Source organism: Elephas maximus, chromosome 2 (genome assembly GCF_024166365.1).
Source record: "Elephas maximus indicus isolate mEleMax1 chromosome 2, mEleMax1 primary haplotype, whole genome shotgun sequence".
NCBI classification, from domain to species: Eukaryota; Metazoa; Chordata; class Mammalia; order Proboscidea; family Elephantidae; genus Elephas; species Elephas maximus.
In genome coordinates, this window is record NC_064820.1 from 51,899,472 (window position 1) to 51,920,761 (window position 21,290).

The 21,290-nt window shown below is 36.2% G+C and overlaps 1 protein-coding gene across 1 annotated transcript in view; it reads right to left on the minus strand.

Moving 5' to 3' along the window:
* The window catches only part of HCN1 (hyperpolarization activated cyclic nucleotide gated potassium channel 1), a 497,080-nt gene that overhangs the window by 23,581 nt on the left and 452,209 nt on the right, over nucleotides 1-21,290 (minus strand). The window lies entirely within an intron of this gene.

Sequence of the window (21,290 nt, forward strand, 5' to 3'; positions counted from 1 at the left end):
ATAGGATAGCTATGAGTTGGATTTGACTCGAAGGCAATGGCTTTTTCTTTCTTTTTTTAGAGGGTCTCAGTTGGACTTCATAAGCAAGTAAAAGAAAACAAAATATAATATAATGAATGTGAACACCTTAAGAATGAGTTGTGTGTAGCTTGCAGATGTACGCTTTTAAAGAAGTTTTCTGAGATATTTTCTAGATCCTGTAGGTCGTTCCAGTCTTTCTGCATTACTTTTTGTTTGCTTACTCTCTGTGAACTCCACTAGGAATTTCTTAGTGATGCAATCACTGCTCTAAGAACCTCAGTACAAGTTCATTTGGTAATGATCCCTTCATGTGGAGGCAAATTTCATTGTTCTGGTCAAGTGTACAAGTAATGAGGTCTCAACCTATTAATTTTATTTTCTTGATTTATTTTTTAGAGTAGCCTCTGTTAGTGTAGAGTAACTCCGCTGATCTTTGTGTGTTGATCTTGTAACCTAAAATGTTGCTAAATTATTCAATTATTCCAGAAGTTTTTTATGTGGAATCTTTATGGTCTTCTATCATGTCATCTGCAAACAGAGATAGTTTTACTTCTTCCTTTCTGATTTAGATACCTTTTATTTCTCTTGACTTATTCTCTGGCTAGTGGACATCCTTGCCTTTTTTCCATCCTCAAAGGGAAAGCGTTCAGCCTTTCTCCATTGAGTATAATGTTGGCTGTTGGTTTTGCACATATGACCTTAATTAGTTTGAGGAATTTCTCTTCTTTTCCAATTTTGCTGAGAGTTTTTATCAGGAGATTGTGTTGAATTATACCAAATGTCTTTTCTGCATCAGTTGATATAATTATATTGCTTTTCTCTTTTGTTTTATTTATGTGGTGGATTACACTAACTGATTTTTTTAATGTTAAACTGCCGTTGTAATCCTGGTATGAATCCCATTTGATCATCGTGTATGATTTTTTTGATATGTTGCAGAAGTCTGTTGGCTAGAAATCTGTTGAAGATTTTTGCACCTAAGTTCATTGTAATTTTTTTGTGTGTGATGCCTTTCCCTGATTTAGGTATCAGGGTTATACTGGTTTCATAGGAAGAGTCCGGTAGTGTTTCTTCCTCTTCTACATTTTTGAAGAGATTGAGTAGGACTGTTGCCAGCTCTTCTTTTATGCTAGGATTTTCCAATGCAGCCATCTGGTCCTGTTTTTTTTTGCGATTTTTTGAAGCTATCTTCAATCTCGCCTTTTGTAATGAGTCTGTTTAAATTTTCTACCTCTCTGTTAGTTTGGGTAGGTAGTGTGCTTTTTAAAAATTGGTCCATTTTATCTAGGTTTTCAAATTTTTTGGAGTACATTTTGTTTTCTTTTTTATCGTGCTTTAGGTGAAAGTTTAAAACTCAAGTTAGTTTCTCATACAAAAATTTATACACACATTGTTATATGATCCTAGTCGCATACTCCTCCTTACCACCCTAGCTTTTCAGTGCCCATTCAACCAGCTCCTATCCCGTTAGTCCTTCTCATCCACCTCCAGACAGGACCTGCCCATTTAGTTTTGTGTCTCTACTTAACTAAGAAGCACATTCTTCACGAATATTATTTTATGTTTTATAGTCCAGTCTAATCTTTGAAGAGTTGGCTTCAGGAATGGTTTAATTCCGAGTTAACAGAGAGCCCGGGGGCCATGTCTTCTGGGGTTCCTCTAGTCTCAGTCACACTTTTTAAGGGAATTTGAGTTCTGCACCCCACTTTTCTTCTGCTCCATCAGGTCCTGTCTGTTGTGTTCCCTTTCGGGGTGGTCATTGGTGGTAGCCGAGCACCATCTAGTTCTTCTGGTCTCAGGCTGAAGGAGTCTCTGGATTATGTGGACCATTCTGTCTCTTGAGTTAATATTTTTCTGGTGTCTTTGTGTTCTTTATTCTCCTTTGCTCCAGGTGGGTTGGGAACAATTGATGCATCTTAGATGGCCGCTCCCTAGCTTTTAAGACCCCAGATGCCACTCACCAAAGTGGGATGCAGAACATTTTCTTAATAAACTTTATTATGACAATTGACCTAGATGTCCCCCAAAGCCATGGTCCCTAGACCTCTGCCCCTGCTACTCTGTCCTTTGAAGTGTTTGGTTGTATTCAGGAAGCTTCTTCGCTTTTGGTTTAGACCAGTTGTACTGACTTCCTCTGTATTGTGTGCTGTCCTTCCCTTCACCAAGATAATTCTTGTCTACAGTCTAGTTAGTGAATTCCCCTCACCCTCCCTCTCCATCCTCATAACTATCAAAGAATGTTTTCTTCTGTGTTTAAACCTTTTCTTAGGTTCTTATAATAGTGTTCTCATGCAATATTTTTCCTTTTGTGACTGATTAATTTCACGCAGCATAATGCCTTCCAGATTCATTCATATTGTGTTTCTCTGATTCCTCATTGTTCTTTATTGTTGCATAGTATTCCATTGTGTGAATATACCATAATTTGTTTATCCATTCATTGATGGGCATCTAGATTCTTTCCATCTTTTTGTTATTTCAAACAGTTCTGCAATGAACATGGGTGTGCATATATCTACTCATGTGAGGGCTCTTATTTTTCTAGGATATACTCCAAGGAGTGGGATTATTGGATCATATGGTACTTCTATTTCTAGCTTTTTAAGGAAGCGCCAAATCGATTTCCAAAGTGGTTGTACCATTTTACATTCCCCCCAGCGGTGTATAAGTATTTCAGTCTCTCCACAACCTCTCCAACATTTATTATTTTGTGTTTTTTAATTAATGTTAGCCTTGTTGTGGTGAGATGGTATCTCACTGTAGTTTTGATTTGCATTCCTCTAAAGGCATCGTGAGTATTTCCTCTTGAATCTGTTAGTCGCCTGAATGTCTTCTTTGGTGAAGTGCTTGTTCATATCCTTTGCCCATTTTTTTATTGGGTTATTTATCTTTTTGTTGTTGAATATTTGCAGTATCTTGTTGATTTTAGAGATTAGACATGGATCAGATATGTAGTGGCCAAATTTTTTTTCCCCAGTCATTAGGCTATCTTTTTACTCTTTTGGTGAAGTCTTTGGGTGAGCATAGGTGTTTGATTTTTAGGAGCTCCCAGATATCTAGTTTCTCTTCTGGTGTTTGTGCATTGTTAATTATGTTTTGTGTTCTGTTTATGCCATGTATTAGGGCTCTTAGCATTGTCCCTACTATTTCTTCCATGACCTGTATTGTTTTAGATTTTATATTTAGGTCTTTGATCCATTTTGAGTTAGTTTTTGTGCATGGTGTAAGGTATGGGTCTTGTTTCATTTTGTTTTTGCAGATGGATATCCAGTTATGCCAGCACCATTTGTTAAAGAAACTGTCTTTACTCCATTTAACTAACTTTGGGCCTTTGTCAAATATCAGCTGCTCATATGTGGATAGATTTATGTCTGAATACTCAACCCTGTTCCATCGATCTATGTATCTGTTGTACCAGTACCAGGCTGCTTTGACTACTGTGGTGGTATAATAGGTTCTATTATAGTGTAGTATGAGGCCTCCCATTTTGTTCTTCTTTTTCAGTAATCTTTACTTAACTGGGGCTTCTTTCCTTACCATAAGAAGTTGGTGGTTTGTTTCTCCATTTCCTTAAAAAATATATTTGGAATTTGTATTGTATCCGTAAATCGCTTTGGGTAGAAGTGACATTTTCACAATGTTCAGTCTTCCTATCCATGAGCAAGGTATGTTTTTCCACTTATGTAGGTCTCTTTTGGTTTCTTGCGGTAGGGTCTTCTAGTGTTCTTTGTATAGGTCTTTTACTAAAAAAAACCTGGTTAAATTTATTCCTAAGTATTTTATCTTCTTGGGGGCTATTGTAAATGGTATTGATTTGACGATTTCCTCTTCGAAGTTCTCTTTGTTGGTGTAGAGGAATTCAACTGATTTTTGCATGTTTATCTTGTATCCCGATACTTTGCTGAAATATTCTATTAGTTCCAGTAGTTTTTTTGTGGATTCTTTGGGGTTTTCTCTGTATAAGATCATATCATCTATGAATAGGGATACTTTTACTTCTCCCTTACCAATCTGGATGCTCTTCATTTCTTTTTCTTGCTTAATTGTTCTGGCTAGGACCTTCAGCACAATGTTAAATAAGAGTGGTGATTAAGGACATCCTTGACTGGTTCCCGTTCTCAAGGGGAATACTTTCAGACTCTCTTCATTTATGATGATGTGGCTGTTGGCTTTGTATAAATGCCATTTATTATGCTGAGAGATTTTCCTCCTATTCCTATTTTGCTGAGAGTTTTAATCAGGAATTGGTGTTGGATTTTGTCAAATGCCTTTTCTGCATCAATTGATAAGATCATTTGGTTCCTGCCTTTTGTTTCATTTATGTAATTGATTGTTTTTCTAATGTTGAACCATCCCTGCATACCTGGTATGAATCCCACTTGATCATGGTGAATTATTTTTTAATATGTTGTTGAATTCTATTGGCTAGAATTTTGTTGAGAATTTTTGCATCTATGTTCATGAGGGATATTGGTTTGTAATTTCCTTTCTTGAGGCGTCTTTACCTGTCTTGGTATCAGGGTTGTGCTGGCTTCATAGGATGAGTGCGGGAGCATTCCATCCTTTTTTATGCTCTGAAATGCCTTAAGTAGTGGTGGTGTTAACTCTCCTCTGAAAGTTTGGTGGAATTCTCCAGTAAATTCATCAGAGCCAGGGCTTATTTTTTTGATGGGAATTTTTAAATTACCTCTTCATTTGTTATAGGTTTATTTAGTTGTTCTGCCTCTATTTGTGTTAGTTTAGGTAGGTAGAGTGTTTCTAGAAATTTGTCCATTTCCTCTAGATTTCAAATTTGTTGGAGCACCATTTTTCATAGTATTCCGTTATGATTCTTTTAATTTCAGTTGGGTCTGTTGTCATATTGCCCATCTCATTTCTTATTTGGTTATTTTGCTTCCTCTTCTGTTTTTCTTTTGTCAGTTTGGTCAGTGGTTTATCGATTTTTTTTTATCTTTTCAAAGAACCAGCTTTTGGTCTTGTTAACTCTTTTAATTGTTCTTCTATTTCATTTAATTCTGCCCTAATTTTTATTATTTCCTCCCTTATGGTGCCTGAGGTCTTCTTTTAGCACTCTTTATTTGTTCGAGTTGTAGGGATAATTCTTGATTTTGGCCCTTTCTTCTTTTTGGATGTGTGCATTTATTGTTATAAATTGACCTCTGAGCACTGCTTTTGCTGTGTTCCAAAGGTTCTGGTAGAATGTGTTTTTATTCTCATTTGATTTTGTGAATTTCTTTATTCTGTCCTTAATTTTTTCTATAACCCAGTAGTTTTGAGAAAGGTGTTGTTCAGTTTCCATGTATTTGATTTTTTTTCTTGCTTTTTCAGTTATTGATTTCTAGTTCTGTGGTTTTGTGGTCGGAAAATGTGTTTTGTAATATTTCAATGTTTTGGATTCTGTTAAGGCTTGATTTGTGGCCTAATATGTGGTCTATTCTGGATAATGTTTCATGTGTGTTGGAAAAGAGAGTATACTTGGCTGCTGTTGAGTGGAGTGTTCTGTATATGTCTATGAGATCAAGTTGGTTGAATGTGGCACTTAGATCTTCCTTGTCTTTATTGAGCTGCTTTCTGGATGTTCTGCCCTTCTCCGAAAGGGGTGTGTTGAAGTCTCCTACTATTATTGTGGAGCTGTCTATTTTTCTTTTCATTGTTGCTAGAGTTTGTTTTATGTATTTTGGGGCCCTGTCATTGGGAGTGTAAATATTTATTATGGTTATGTCCTCCTGGTATATTGACCCTTTAATCATTACATAGGGTCCTTCCTTATCCTTTGTGGTGGATTTTACTTTAAAGTCTATTTTGTCAGAGATTAATACTGCCACTCCTGCTCTTTTTTTGATTGTTGTTTGTTTGATGTACTTTTTTCCATCCTTTGAGCTTTAGTTTGTTTGTGTCTCTGAGTTGAAGGTGTGTCTCCTGTAGGCAGCATATAGACAGATTGTGTTTTTTCATCTATTCTGCCACTCTGTGTCTCTTTACTGGTGCATTTAGTCCACTTACATTCAGCTTAATTATTGATAGGTAAGAATTTAGTGCTGTCATTTTGATTTTGTGTGTGTGTGTCTTGTTGACAGTTTCTTTGTTCCACTTAATATTCTGTGCTGAGTCATTTTTCTTCATGTATTTTCTTTTCATCTCTTTCATTGTTGTTGATTTTGTATTTGCTGAATCTTTATGTTTTTCTTATTTTTTATTTTGATATGTAGGAGTGTTAGTTTCCTTTGTGGTTACCTTAATATTTACCTCTGTTTTTCTAAGATCAAACCAATCTTATATTTCTTGATATCATCTTAACTTCCTCTCCATATGAAAGTTTTATGATTACATTATTTAGTCCCTCTTTTTTGTTTTAATGTTGTAATCTTTTACATACGGATGTCTCTGTTTCTCTACTTTCAGTGTTTCAGCTTTGATTTATTTTTGTGACTTCCCTATCTGGGTCGATATCTGGTTGTCCTGTCCTGTGTTCTAGCCTTGGGTTGCTATCTGGTGTTATTGACTTTCTAACTGAAGGACTCCCCTTAGTATTTCTTATAATTTTGGTTTGGTTTTTAAAAATTCCCTAAACTTCTGTTTATCTGGAAATGCTCAAATTTCACCATCATATTTGAGAGACAGATTTGCTGGATATATACATTTCAGTTGGCAATTTTTTTCCTTAAAGGCTTTATATAGGTCTTCCCATTGCCTTCTTGCCTGCATGGTTTCAGCTGAGCTTAGGCTTATTGGTTCTCCTTTGTAGCTGACTTTTTGTTTATCCTTAGCTCTTAAAATTCTCTCTTTATCTTTGGTTTTGGCAAGTTTGATTATAATATTTCTTGGTGACTTTTATTGGAATATACCCTGTGTAGCGTTCAATGAGCTTCTTGTATAGGTATCTTCTCATCTTTCACTACACCCAGAAACCCAGTCCCGTCGAGTCAATTCCGACTCATCACTATATCAGGGAAATTTTCTGCCAACAATTCTCTCCATATTTTCTGTTACCCCCCCGTCCTGGGACTCCAATCACTTGTAGGTTATTCCTCTTGGTAGAGTCCTGCATAATTCTTAGGGTTTCTTCATTTTTTTTAATTCTTTTATTTGATTTTTCCTCAAATAATTTGGTGCCAAGTGCTTCATCTTCAGTCTCACTAATTCTCACCTCGATTGGCTCAATTCTGCTCTTATGACTTTCTATTGAGTCATTTATATCTGAAATTTTATTGTTAATCTTTTGTATTTCTGTTTGCTGTCTCTCTGTGGATTTTTGCAGTTTGTTAACTTTGTCATATGTCCTTCTATAACCTTCTTAAGTTCCGCTATTCTTTTCTTTGTGTGTTCCTTGGCTTTCCATTTGGAGTACTCTCTTGAGTAATATTTTCAAAGCTGGTCTAGTGGTGGCAAATTCCCAGAGCTTCTGTTTGTTCTGCAATATCTTGATTTCTCTCTAATTTTTGAATGACAACTTTGCTGGTAAAGAATTCTTGGTTGGCAATTGTTTTCATTCATTGTTTTATATATGTTGCTCCATTGTCTTCTGGCCTGTAGAGTTTCTGGGGAGAAATCCTCACTGATTGTTATGAAACACCGTGGTATGTTATATTTTGTTTTTCTCTTGCTGCTTTCAGAATTTTCTCCTTGTCTTTCGTTTTGAAATATTTTATTAGGATATGGCAGGAGTTGATCTTTTTGTGTTTCTTCTAACTGGAGCTCATGTATTTGCAGGCTTGGTTCTCTGTTCAGGTCTGGGGCATTCTCTGATCGTCTCTTGCCAAATTGTTTTTATGTCTTTATTGTTGTCATGGTGCTTTGAGATTCCAATAATTACAATGTTAGATTTCTTAATTGAATCGCATATTTCCATTTGGTTTTGTTCACTATTCTTTGTTCTTTTCTTTTTCTCTTGTCTTCTAGTTCATTTATTCTATCTTTTCAAATCTATTCCTGAGTGTTTCTCTTGCTTTTTCTAATTCAGTTGCTTTATTCTTCAGCTCCAGTAGTTCTTTTTGTTTATTTATTTTTGATGTTTTTTAGTTTCCTTGTTTAGTCTCTCATTTTGTTCCTCCATTTGTTTCCTGATCTCTGCTAGTTCATTTTCTATGTGCTTTTTGCTTCCTTTAAACATATTTAGCACCACAGTCTGAATATTATCAGTTCTTTCTATTCGTCTGGCCCCCATAAGAAAAATTTACTCTTCTTCATGTGTTGCTTTTGATTGGTCCTTCTTCTTTTGTGATTTTGTGTGTTTTATGAATTTTTGTTAAACTTGGGCTATTTTCTTCTTACTTTAATTTTAAATTTTGTATTCTGGTTTTCCTGGGAATACATCCTGGTGGTGCAATGGATGAGTGCCCAAATGCCAACTGAAAGGCTGAGGCCTGTGCCCACCAGCCTCTCTATGGGAGAAAGACACAGCAGCCTGTCTCCACAAAGACTCACAGCCCTGGTTACCCTACAGGGCAGCACCACAGGATTGATTTGAGTCAGATCAACCCTGTGGCAGTGGGCCTGTTATTTTCTCCTGAATACTACTAGAGGGCACCCTTATCCTTAGGTTTTTTTCAGTGCTGATTTAAGCATTCTGGATGCTTGATCTCTGGAATTCAAGATGCATGCACAGTGGGAAGGGGGGGGGTTAGCTGGTCACAGTAGCTCATGTAAGCAGTGGGGCTTGACTTTCCTGTGGTGAAGATGGGGGGCTCTCTATGTCTTTCCCTCATCGGTGTCCTTGTACAGGCTCTCCTACCATGTCCCACTGTGGTCAGGGAGCTAGCTGTTTCCTACTGTTTTGCCTGTCTGCCTGAAGTATTCCCCTCACCCTGCTACCCTTGTGGTTCCTCCCAGTCCTAATGCCCATTTGCCTTGGTCCTTAGATATAACAGCACTCTCTCACAGCTCCATGGTCTACCTTTTCCCCCTAGCAATTGCACAGCCCACGAATTCCCGTGGCCAATCTGTGCCACCTTAAAAAACCTGGCTAAGGCTTCCTCAGATTTACTCCCTCTCTGTGTTCCCTGTTTGGGGTGTTGCTCAACCCCATCACAAAATAGCTGCGATGAGCAAGTGTTCCAGATAGGTTCTCCCAGCTTCTGTGCCATCCCCGCTCCTTCTCTACCCTGCTTCTGGGCTCACCCTGAATCCCTAACACCTTATCTGCTGTCTGGGGTTCTGAGATCTCAATCTGTGCTTGTTTTTATTCTTTGTTTAGTGGATTAGCTGCTAGGGGAGTAAATGGGAACATCCACTCATTTCACCATCTCACTCCACTCTCTCAACCTATTAATTTTTTTTTAAATCATTTTTATTGAGCTTTAAGTGAACGTTTACAAATCAAGTCAGTCTGTCACATACAAGCTTATATACACCTTACTCCATACTCCCGCTTACTCTCCCCCTAATGAGTCAGCCCGCTCCCTCCTTCCAGTCTCTCCTTTCATGACAATTTTGCCAGTTTCTAACCCTCTCTACCCTCCTATCTCCCCTCCAGACAGGAGATGCCAACACAGTCTCAAGTGTCCACCTGATACAAGTAGCTCACTCTTTGTCAGCATCTCTCTCCAACCCATTGTCCAGTCCCTTCCATGTCTGATGAGTTGTCTTCAGGAATGGTTCCTGTCCTGGGCCAACAGAAGGTTTGGGGACCATGACCGCCGGGATTCTTCTAGTCTCAGTCAGGCCATTAAGTCTGGTCTTTTTATGAGTATTTGGGGTCTGCATCCCACTGATCTCCTGCTCCCTCAGGAGTTCTCTGTTGTGCTCCCTGTCAGGGCAGTCATCAGTTGTGGCCGGGCACCATCTAGTTCTTCTGGTCTTGGGATGATGTAAGTCTCTGGTTCATGTGGCCCTTTCTGTCTCTTGGGCTCTTAGTTATCGTGTGACCTTGGTATTCTTCATTCTCCTTTGATCCAGGTGGGTTGAGACCAATTGATGCATCTTAGATGGCCGCTTGTTAGCATTTAAGACCTCAGATGCCACATTTCAAAGTGGGATGCAGAATGTTTTCATAATAGAATTATTTTGCCAATTGACTTAGAAGTCCCCTTAAGCCATAGTCCCCAAACCCCCGCCCTTGCTCCGCTGACCTTTGAAGCATTGAGTTTATCCTGGAAACTTCTTTGCTTTTGGTCCAATCCAGTTGAGCTGACCTTCCGTGTATTGAGTATTGTCCTTCCCTTCACCTAAAGTAGTTCTTATTTACTAACTAATCAGTAAATAACCCTTTCCCACACTCCCTCCCTCCTCCCCTCATAACCACAAAAGTATGTGTTCTTCTCAGTTTATACTATTTCTCAAGATCTTATAATAGTGGTCTTATACAATATTTGTCCTTTTGCCTCTGACCAATTTCACTCAGCATAATGCCTTCCAGGTTCCTCCATGTTATGAAATATTTCACACATTCATCACTGTTCTTTATCGATGCATAGTATTCCATTGTGTGAATATACTACAATTTATTTAACCATTCATCTATTGATGGACACCTTGGTTGCTTCCAGCTTTTTGCTATTGTAAACAGAGCTGCAATAAACATGGGTGTGCATATATCTGTTTGTGTAAAGGCTCTTACTTCTCTAGGGTATATTCCAAGGAGTGGGATTTCTGGGTTGTATGGTAGTTCTATTTCTAACTGTTTAAGAAAACGCCAGATAGATTTCCAAAGTGGTTGTACCATTTTACATTCCCACCAGCAGTGTACAAGAGTTCCAATCTCTCCGCAGCCTCTCCAACATTTATTATTTTGTGTTTTTTGGATTAATGCCAGCCTTTTGTTGGAGTGAGATGGAATCTCATCGTAGTTTTAATTTGCATTTCTCTAATGGCTAATGGTCGAGAGCATTTTCTCATGTATCTGTTGGCTGCCTGAATATCTTCTTCAGTGAAGTCTGTGTTCATATCCTTTGCCTACTTCTTGATTGGGTTGTTTGTCTTTTTGTGGTTGAGTTTTAACAGAATCATATAGATTTTAGAGATCAGGCGCTGGTCGGAGATGTCATAGCTGAAAATTTTTTCCCAATCTGTAGGTGGTCTTTTTACTCTTTTGGTGAAGTCTTTAGATGAGCATAGGTGTTTGATTTTTAGGAGCTCCCAGTTAGCTGGGTTTCTCTTCGTCATTTTTGGTAATGTTTTGTATTCTGTTTATGCCTTGTATTAGGGCTTCTAACGTTGTCCCTATTTTTTCTTCCATGATCTTTATCGTTTTAGTCTTTACGTTTAGGTCTTTGATCCACTTGGAGTTAGTTTTTGTGCATGGTGTGAGGTATGGGTCCTGTTTCATTTTTTTGCAAATGGATATCCAGATATGCCAGCACCATTTGTGAAAAAGACTCTCTTTTCCCCAATTAACTGACACTGGGCCTTTGTCAAATATCAGGTGCTCAAATGTGGATGGATTTATATCTGGGTTCTCAATTCTGTTCCATTGGTCTATGTGCCTGTTGTTGTACCAGTACCAGGCTGTTTTGACTACTGTGGCTGTATTTATGTTCTGAAATCGTCAACCTATTAATTTTAATTCTGTAGGAACTTCCTAATTTTCTTTACAGGACTCTTATTAAATGGCTAAGAAGTTACTTCATGTAGCTAAGATGTAAAGTGTCTGTAACGTATCCTATCATAGGCATATCAGAAAATTCTGCATTCAGTATCAACAACAGAGAGTATGGCCTAGGAGATTTCACGTGGGCTAGCTATATATAATATATACATATTCCTGAAGGTATGAGATCAACTGCTTAACTCTATTTTTGCTGACATTAGTGAACCCTGATTATAAACATTTCAGTCTACCTGACATTACTGTCACCTATATGACAGTCATTTTATAAGGTAGGGTAAATGACTTGAAGCATTTTGTAACTTAGAAATATTTCTCTGACCTCTAAAACAGAACTTGACATGGAAGTAACACAGTTATAACAGGAACTTGTGACAGAAATTTCTAAAGTAATATGTTTAACCTGACTTCATAGAATTTATGGAAAAAAATTATACACAGCTGGTCATAGTAACCTAAGCGAAAGCTACTTCCTCCTTTGTTCCTGATACCATGAAATAAAAGCCATTATTTATTGTTCATCAAAATACTAATTTTCCTATAAATTACTTCTGTTTCTTATCCAGTGTCTCCCAATAATATGCAGAAGAAAATACCAGAGTTTCATGGTTTTCTTTCTATATTTATATTTTGAGTCTTTATATATTTGAGTGAACTAGTAAAACATCACCTCTGATTTGCCATAGGATATGGTAACATCTGAATTAAATCAATTTGCATACCAAGCTTGGCTTGTAGAAGCACTTTGGGTGTCAAATGAATTTAAATAGGGATCTGAAGAAATTTAGACTAGGATGGAACATCAAATAGATGCAAATTTAGTAGTATTACATGTATTTGGATCTATTTTACATTTTAGACAGTAAACAGATTGAATATAATGAACTTCCAAGTACAGATATTATAAAGGAATGACTATGCATGTATATAGATTATACATCATAATAAAAATCCTCATAACCAAAATACCCAATTTCACTTTTATCTAAAGATACAACTGATTATTTCAATTCCCATATGTACAATCCTACTTGCACAGTTATTAGCCCTCTCCACTACTGCTCATGTCAATTGTTATTTAGGGTCATTTGAATCATCTGAAGTTATTGCCATGTCAAATTAATGTTAGATCTCCCCATAAGTTTGATCATTTCATCTCTCTCCAAACATTACTTAGAATGATCATTCAAGGCTCTGAGTGTTGACCTAGTAGAGCAAAGGAGAGAAGTACATTCACTTATTGGCCTTCAAAGAAAATAAAATAAATAGACAAACAAAAAAGTAAGGCACTGTTAAGTAAACAAATACTAATATAAGCCCGAGTCACACATTCACAAAATAAGCCCGGAAGCTACCCATGTTCTCTCTATATACCATGACATCTGCAAGGTGAGACTATACCTCTATCTACATATACATGATATTGGGCTGACCTCTACTGGGTCTTTACACCTGATTTGGGTTAAGCACCTACAGTTGTGCATCTTTGCTTGTAGTGGTAGCAATAGAAAATATTCTATACAATTTTTCTCAAATCCTAAATACTCTGAGGGAGAAATGACTGACAAAAGAATTTAAAGAATGCAACATGGTTTTTCATACACTTTATATATATATATAGTATTATTAAGCAAAAAAAAATTAAAATAATATAAATAAAATATAGCATAAATAGGAATAAAAGTATAATTAAAAAGGATATTTACAGGGTAAAATGAAAGATATACAAACAAATTATTTTATTTATTTCTACTAATCTGTTTTTTTTTTTTTTTATCTGTAATTGCTAGCTTTAGCTACTTCTTCCATCTTTGGTTTTATCTTCTGATGTGACTATAACTATTCATTTAATTTTTGTCACTTAGAATCTCTTCTGAGTGTGTATCTTAATGTTCATAGTTTGGGAAAAATCCTCTGTGGGTTGTTTTCCTAGTTCTCAGATCATCTACCCAGTTTCTCTGTTATGACTGCCTACTTCTTCACCAAAGTCAAGATTTTAAGAACACAAACGAGAAAAAAATAATAATAATTGTGCAGTAGTTTTAGTAGTGATACTGCTGATCTGCTCATTTTATTTTCCTCTTCCTAACAAACTGTCTGTCTTTTCTATTTTGTGGAGGGCTCACACTACCCCTCCTCTCTAGGTTTTTTGCTTATATCTATATGCCCCAGTGTCCTCTATCTCAGAAATTAAGTTAAGGTTTAAATCATGGGATACTTGGTTTCTATCTCTGCAACCCTCAGAATATATGTTGTGTAGGTAGGAAACAATCACTGCTAGCCCACATTAGCCCTTATGATATACAGAAGATTAACAGGGATCTGTTATGTGACTAAAACAGTAATCACATAAAAATAATTAAAGCTAAGAAAAATAAGACCACAGTTTTCCAGCTTCTACCCAGCATTGAAAATATACTAGACTGTTCCAAATCTTTTCTTTTTATTTTAAATCTACTAACATTCGAATCTTTAAAACTTAACCAAACACCTTGAATTATAAATGCCTTTAAAAAGCAATGAGCTTTCAAAATAGTCATCAAATAATTTTGACAGATACCTCAAATGTGTTCTATTGAAGTGATATTTTGATAGCTGTGTTTTCCTATGTGGTATGACATGCTTACAGAAAATGTAAAAAAAAAAAAAAGCATAGCAGAAATAATAATCTAAATATAAAATATATTCACTAGAAATTCAGGAGGCAAGTTTATTACAGCAAAAATAAATAAAGAAAAATAAATGTTCTTTTGTTCTGCATCCCACTTCATTGAGTAGTGTCTGGGGTCTTAAACGCTAGCAAGCAGCCATCTAAGATGCATCAATGGGTCTCAACCCACCTGGACTTGATCTGTAAACTTCCACTTAAAGCACAATTAAATAAATAAATGAATAAATAAATAAATGTTCTTTGTCTCCAAAAATTACCTAGCTTCATGACTTTAGTACAAAAATTAATGATAACTGATTCAGACTGGATTCTTCAATACATTTTTTATACTTCAGTATATAAAGGAATCACCTGCATGCCTTCTTAAAATGCAGATTCTTAGTAAATCTGGAGTGGGACCTGAGAATCTGTACTTCTAACAAATTCCTAGGTGATGCCAATGATGGTATTTTGTGGAAATAAATTCTTGTAGCTTCCAAATTTATATCTAAAACAGGGTTCCTTTATTTAGGAGAAATCGGAACAAGTAGACAAAAAGGAATGGAGATTAAGGAAGAGCATGAATTTAAGTCAACAATTTTCCTTTAACCAGCACCTTGAAGTACATTACATGGAATATAAAATAAATGAAAGACACTGATTCTGCTGCAAAGAGTTTACAATTAATTAGAAAATTAAGTATGACATTGAAAAAGGTTAGAGCATAATTTCATAGCTTAAATTTTTTGCTAGTGACTTTAAAGTCTATGCAAGTCCAGAAGTATATCATTTATCACAGGATAGTGCTGTACATTCATATCACAGATGATATAAAGGGCCTTGGTTAGGATATGAAAGAAGTGTGGGAATTGCATCACTGAGTCTATGAGGTTGGAGAGGATAGGTAAAAAGAAAGGGGCGGGGAGAGGACGACTTTAAGGTGAAATAGTATCATGAGCACAGGTTCAAAGGAGAGTTTGGGAAGGAGATTTTAACGGGATTGTATGAAGAACTGCTTTACAAGATCACAGGAGTTTGGTTAGACATAGAGAATATTCCTATGCAGACAATAAGTTTGGGATGGATCTACCATGTCATTGGCGGACCCTTAAGCAAGGAATTCATGTGAAAAAAAAATATTGTTTTAGAAATGGAGACATAGATCAGAGCAGGGAGCTCTAACTCTCTAGATATCCTGCCACGTACGGAAAAGTCACTCAGCCGCTTTCTCTAAAACACTAATGTGCTGTCTTTCAAATGTTTTGTTTCATGACGCAAGAACATTAATCTATAATTGGTTTGTAAAAATGAACTGGATAGGAGGTTCTTAGAGATTAAAATAAAGATTTCTAAAGCAGCTTTGACAATAATTTTGGGTTTGACGTAATGGGGATTTGCCTGAACTAAAGCTGTAGCACTGGGACTTGAGTAATCTCTTCCAAGAATCCTAAAAATAGAGCTTCAACAGAACTTTAAAGGCAATGAGGCATTCATGATTGTGAACTTAGGCATAAAAGAAAACCACTAGAGGGTGTTCTGTGAGTGAAGATAAGATAAAAGGTTTTTTTGGAAAAAGAAAAAAAATAAAAGCAAAATTTTGGCATCCAGAAAAATGTCATGAAACTCTTCCTGACATTAGGCTAATCTGTCATCCTAAAAAAGTGGTCAGAATCGGTTTTATTTTTTTGTTTGTGTGTTTGTGCCCAAGTTGATAAGATTTAATCATGTGACTTTAAACACCTATGTTATAGATTGAATTATGACCCCCCAAAAATGTGTGTATCAATTGGGCTGGGCCATGATTCCTGGTGTTGTATGATTTTCCTATATATTGTAAATCCTCCACTATGATGTTAATGATGGAGGATGGACAGCTGTTGTGTTAGTGAGGTAGGACTGAACCTAGGAGATTGGATTGTGTCTTGAGGCAGTATCTCTTGAAATATAACAGAAAGAAGCAAGCAGAGAGACAGCAGGGACCTCATACCACCAAGAAAGCAGTGCTGGGAGCAGAGCGCATCCTTTGGACTTCAGATTCCTGCGCTGAAATGCTCCCAGACCAAGGGAGGACTGATGACAAGGACTCTCCTCCAAAACTGACAGAGGGAGAAAGCCTTCCCCCGGAACTGGTGCCCTGAATTTGGACTTCTAGCCTACTGGACTGTGAGAGAATAAACTTCTCTTTGTTAAAGCCATCCACTGGTGGTATTTCTGTTATAGCAGTACTAGATGGCTTAGACAAGCTATGAAAACTGATTCAACCAACATTGATGCCTACGACAAAGACAGTCATCTATTAACTGTCCAGCAGTCCATACAATGGCCCAGATGGAAAACTCTTCCCAATAAAGATGCTTTATATTGGATGGTAACTAAAAGGCCTAATCATACCCTGTCATAGGGATATTGAAAGGAAGGAATGAACAGCTAGAAATGGAGGAGAATACATGAGTTGTGGGAATGGTGGATGCCTGAAGTGTCTCTTGGTCCACTGGAATTGGTGTCATTTCCTGAAGGGTATTCTAGCTTGCCATAAGGTCTACCTCTAACACTTCTGAAATAGTTCCCGTTCTTCCTTTCTTCCCAGGCTCCCTTACAGTAGACTCCATTACCTCAATTAACGTGATCTTAGCTCTGTGTTGTTCGACCGGAAAGTCCCTAACTCATCCGTCCATGATCTTTTTCAGCTTTAGATGTCAATACTGGTCCATTTTGTTAAAAGCCTATACCTGTTTCTTCTGTTCTTTCCTTCTCTTGAGAGACTGCAATGAATTCTTCAAATTCGGTATATGAGTAGCCACAAAAAGGCCTTGACATGAGTAAAAGACTAATATCCTACCTATGGAGTTTTTGTTTTCTATTTTTCTGTAATCCAAGGTATCAGTAGAGAGGCTAGCTGAAAATCTCTTTTCGTGGTACACAGATGCAAAAATCTATTATGCAAGCAAAGCAATTCCACTGCCCTCTGTCCCCCAGAAAACACACGCACTCACAAATTAACCCCAAGAAAAGTAAACATCTGTGGATCTCACCTGCAAAGCTGTCCATCTGTATGACAACTAATGAGATATTTCAAGGACATAACAATCATAAAAATGACACTGAAGTTCTAAATAAAAAAAAATTGTGTATAAGCTTAAGAATGTATTAGTGATAGAAAATACTGCCTATCAGTAATTAGTTAATTTAGTTAGCAGTATGTATTAGTTGACAGGGGTAAAATGAATATGAATGAAAGGGATAATAATGACAGGTAAAATACATTACATAGAGTGCTTTGCTTATATTATCTTATTCAGGATAGGTTTAAAGTAAATTTGGAGAAAAGGTTAATTTTGGAATGAGACGTTGAATCAGGAGTCCTATAGCCAAATCCAACCTTTGATCTGTTTTTTGTATTAAGGATGAGCTCACATTTTTAAAAGCTTGTTAAAACAAAAAATAAATATGGAACACAGACCATGTGTAGCCTACAAAGCCTAACATATTTACATCTGCTCTTTCATAGAAAAAGTTCGTTGATGCCTGAGTTGGATTTTTCCTTCCAAAGAAGTGTTCTTTATTTTATCATAAATTAGCCAAATAACATGAAAAAAAAAAAATAGAAATCCATGGACTAAGGATGAGATTTTAAGCAAAGGGAAGTGAAGTATAGGTCAACCATCCCAAGAGTTTACATTAAAGAAAAAAATTTCCCTGATCTACTTGGTCAGTATGGTAAATAAACACTGGGAAACCTTTCCACCAGAGACGATCCTGCCCTGAACCTGGAGAAGAGATGCTCCCCCACTCAGCTTACTCAGTTTAAAAGCTTAACTGAGATGTAATTATATCCTTTTCAAACTAAGAAGTCTCACTTAACAAGATTTTCAGTCAACCAGTATTTTTCTCCCCAGGTTCGTGAATGACGTGGTGGAGGGCACATTAAAAAAATTAAAAATTAACAGCAACAACAAAAAGCTCTATCCTCTGTCTTTCCTTTTTTTGCCATTGATAATGCTTTTATTGTAGGAATTTTTAAATACGTAAAAAAGAGTGAATAGTATAATAGTATACCATTAAAAGATTAATAGATTAGTATAACATCACAGTTGAATAAAGTAATAGAATAGTATAATAGTATGATAAACCCCCATAATGTTCATGGCTCAGCTACAATAATTACCAACTCATAGCTAAACTTGCTTCATTAATACCTCATACATATCCTATTATTTTGAAGTAAATCATAGACATGTTAACTGTACATATTCAATATACATCTAAAAGTGTTCTTAAAACATCACCAAATATATCCATCACACTTAAAAATTTAGTAATTTCTTAATATTATCAAATATCCAACCAGTGTTCACATTTCTAAAGAGGAACAAATTTTGTACAAAACCAATTTCCAGGTCATGCTCCAACTCCTTTCCCATTCCAGAGGAGCCTAAACAGAAATGTCCCATAAAACTTATAACTTTTAAAATAATTGAAAATAAGTTTAGCAAAATGAAAGACATGTAATTCATTGTAATACTGAACCAGGACAAGAAAAGTGTGCTCAAACATTTTTTAAAAAGATACTAGCAATTTAAAGAGTATCAATTAAAACAAACAAACAAAAAAAAAAAAGACAACTTTTTTTTCTTTGAAAACCAATATAATATGACTAGAATGCCCCAGTCCTAGAATATTTTTTTCTCAAGGCCTATCTTTATTAGGTGTCCCTGTGTGGTGCAAACGGCTAGGCATGCCACTACTAGTTGAAAGGTTGGTGGTTTGATTATACCCAGCGGCACCTCAGAAGATAGGTCTGATGGTCTGCTTCTGAAAGGTCACAGCCCTGAAAACCATATGGGACAGTGCTACTCTGCACACATGAGGTCACCATGAGTCGGAAGCAATTAGACGGCAAACGACGACAACAACAATCTTTAATTATTATTTTGCCTCATAATTAGCAGAAATACCTAAATGGAAAGATGGGAACTTCAGAAGTCAAGTAAGAATGAAAGAAGAGGTGAAATGGTCCTAGGAGTAAAACAAAACAAAACAAAACAAAACAAAACAAAACAAAACAAAACAAAACAAAAGATGATTCTTTGTTTTATGTGACTTGCATTAATTACTGGATTTGTGTTTCGATATATAAAATAAGACTCTCTAGATCAGGGTTTTTCAACTTTGACACTGCTGACATTTGGGGTTGGATAACCCTTTGCTGTAGGCACTGCCCTGTGCGTTGTAGAACGTTACCAGCATCCCTGGCCTCTAGCTATTCTGTGCCAGTAGCAAACTCCTTGCATCAGAGGCACCTTACTCATGAACTGACAGTTGTGCTGCTGAGGACATACATTTAGTCTCCTATTTCCACAAACTCTGCTGTAAAGATCCAAGGTAGCAAACAAGCTATTGCCTCATGTCTTTGTACAGCTTCTGCATCGTCTTTACAACAGAAGCTTAACATTATGTTTTAGATATCAGAGCATCTATAATTAATTTTTTGGGGACACTTGCTTTAATTATGCATTCTTTTTTGGATAATCTTCTTGGAACATTGTAAAATGAATGCTAATCACTTTGTTAATGAGAGGAAGCTATTTAAACACATTAGAAATGCTTTTCGAAAAGCTCCATCTATTTTTCTTTCCCATTCAAGTATCAGGTTAACTCCACTTGGTCTACCTGTTTAATTAGACAGCATAAGAAAGGTTTGTAAGGTCTGTCCTAAGAGTTCATGGTATTGAGACACACATAAAAAAAAAAATGAGACAAGGAAAATGAAATTTATATTAGAGTTGCCAAATAGTAACCAATGTGCAAATTATTTATGACAGTTTGATTGAGTTGGGACGTTTTTGCTTGTGCGTACAGACTAAAAAGCATTTGGGGTCATGCAAACAAAGAAAATAGAGAAGCTCTTCTCTTTAGTTAGCAACATAACATGATTAAAAAAAAAAAAGAAAAAATTTCTTTTTTTTTTTTTTTTTTAGCCACATGTGAAGGTATATCTTGAGATTTCAGATGTGTGGTTATATTGCATAGCATTTTCTCTGATATCAAAGCAGACAGATTTTGGGTTTTTTTTTGGAGAGGTAAATAAAGAAAATATGATTAATACGTGTCACATGAGTTGGAATGGACTGAACGGCAACGGGTTTGGTTTTTTGGTATGTCTCATGTAGCACGATTATATACATATATCACTGGAAAACAACTTGTAGTGTATTTTCCACTACAGAGTGATTTAGAAGAAGCGGATCAGCAAAGGTTTGCATAAGGTCTTAAGGAATATCAGTAAAGGACTAACAAATTTGTATTCCACTTTATGATTTTGGAGTCCAACTTAAGCAACATTTTCCAAACATTTCCAAGGTTACTGAGGAGTAATTAAAGAGTTGGAAAATGTATTCTAAATTCAGTTCTATAAATAATATGCATTTATTGATTTAAGTTAAACACTAGCAAAGTTGCTATATGTATATATAGTTTTTGTATGACTCCCCCTTAAGCTATAATCCTTTAAACTATCAGTAATACAGATTAATTTAAGCTATATAGAGATAAGCCTAAATTTGTACTGTGCCCTTCCTATCTGAACTGGGTCTAGGAAAGCCCCCATATTGCTCCAAAAGATGTGGCCTTATGAAGAACATTGTCATAGAATGGAATTGAAAATATACTTAGAAGGCATAGGTAGGAATGGTGAAAGGGAATAATATAAATACACCAATGCTTGGCTCATAATATGGTTCAATTTGTGTTTGCTGAATCAAACTTGATTAATTTTGATTAGGGTTCAAATGCAATCCATTTAAGAAAGTGATGTTGAGATTCAGATAGAAAACATGGTATACTCCTTTTCTCTCTTGAATGTCCTGAGTCTTTACTAAATGACTCTCCTGAGAAGGACAGAAGTAAACACCTTCTGGAAAGTCTCAAGTATGATATTCCTGTAAATTATTTTCTTAGTATCCTCTGTTATTTTAGAGTATTGTTTTTCCCAAATTGCCATACCTGACCCACTGTCAGCTATTTGCCTTGCATGATCTACTCAATAATCATGGCACATTTTTTACAGCCATGTTACAT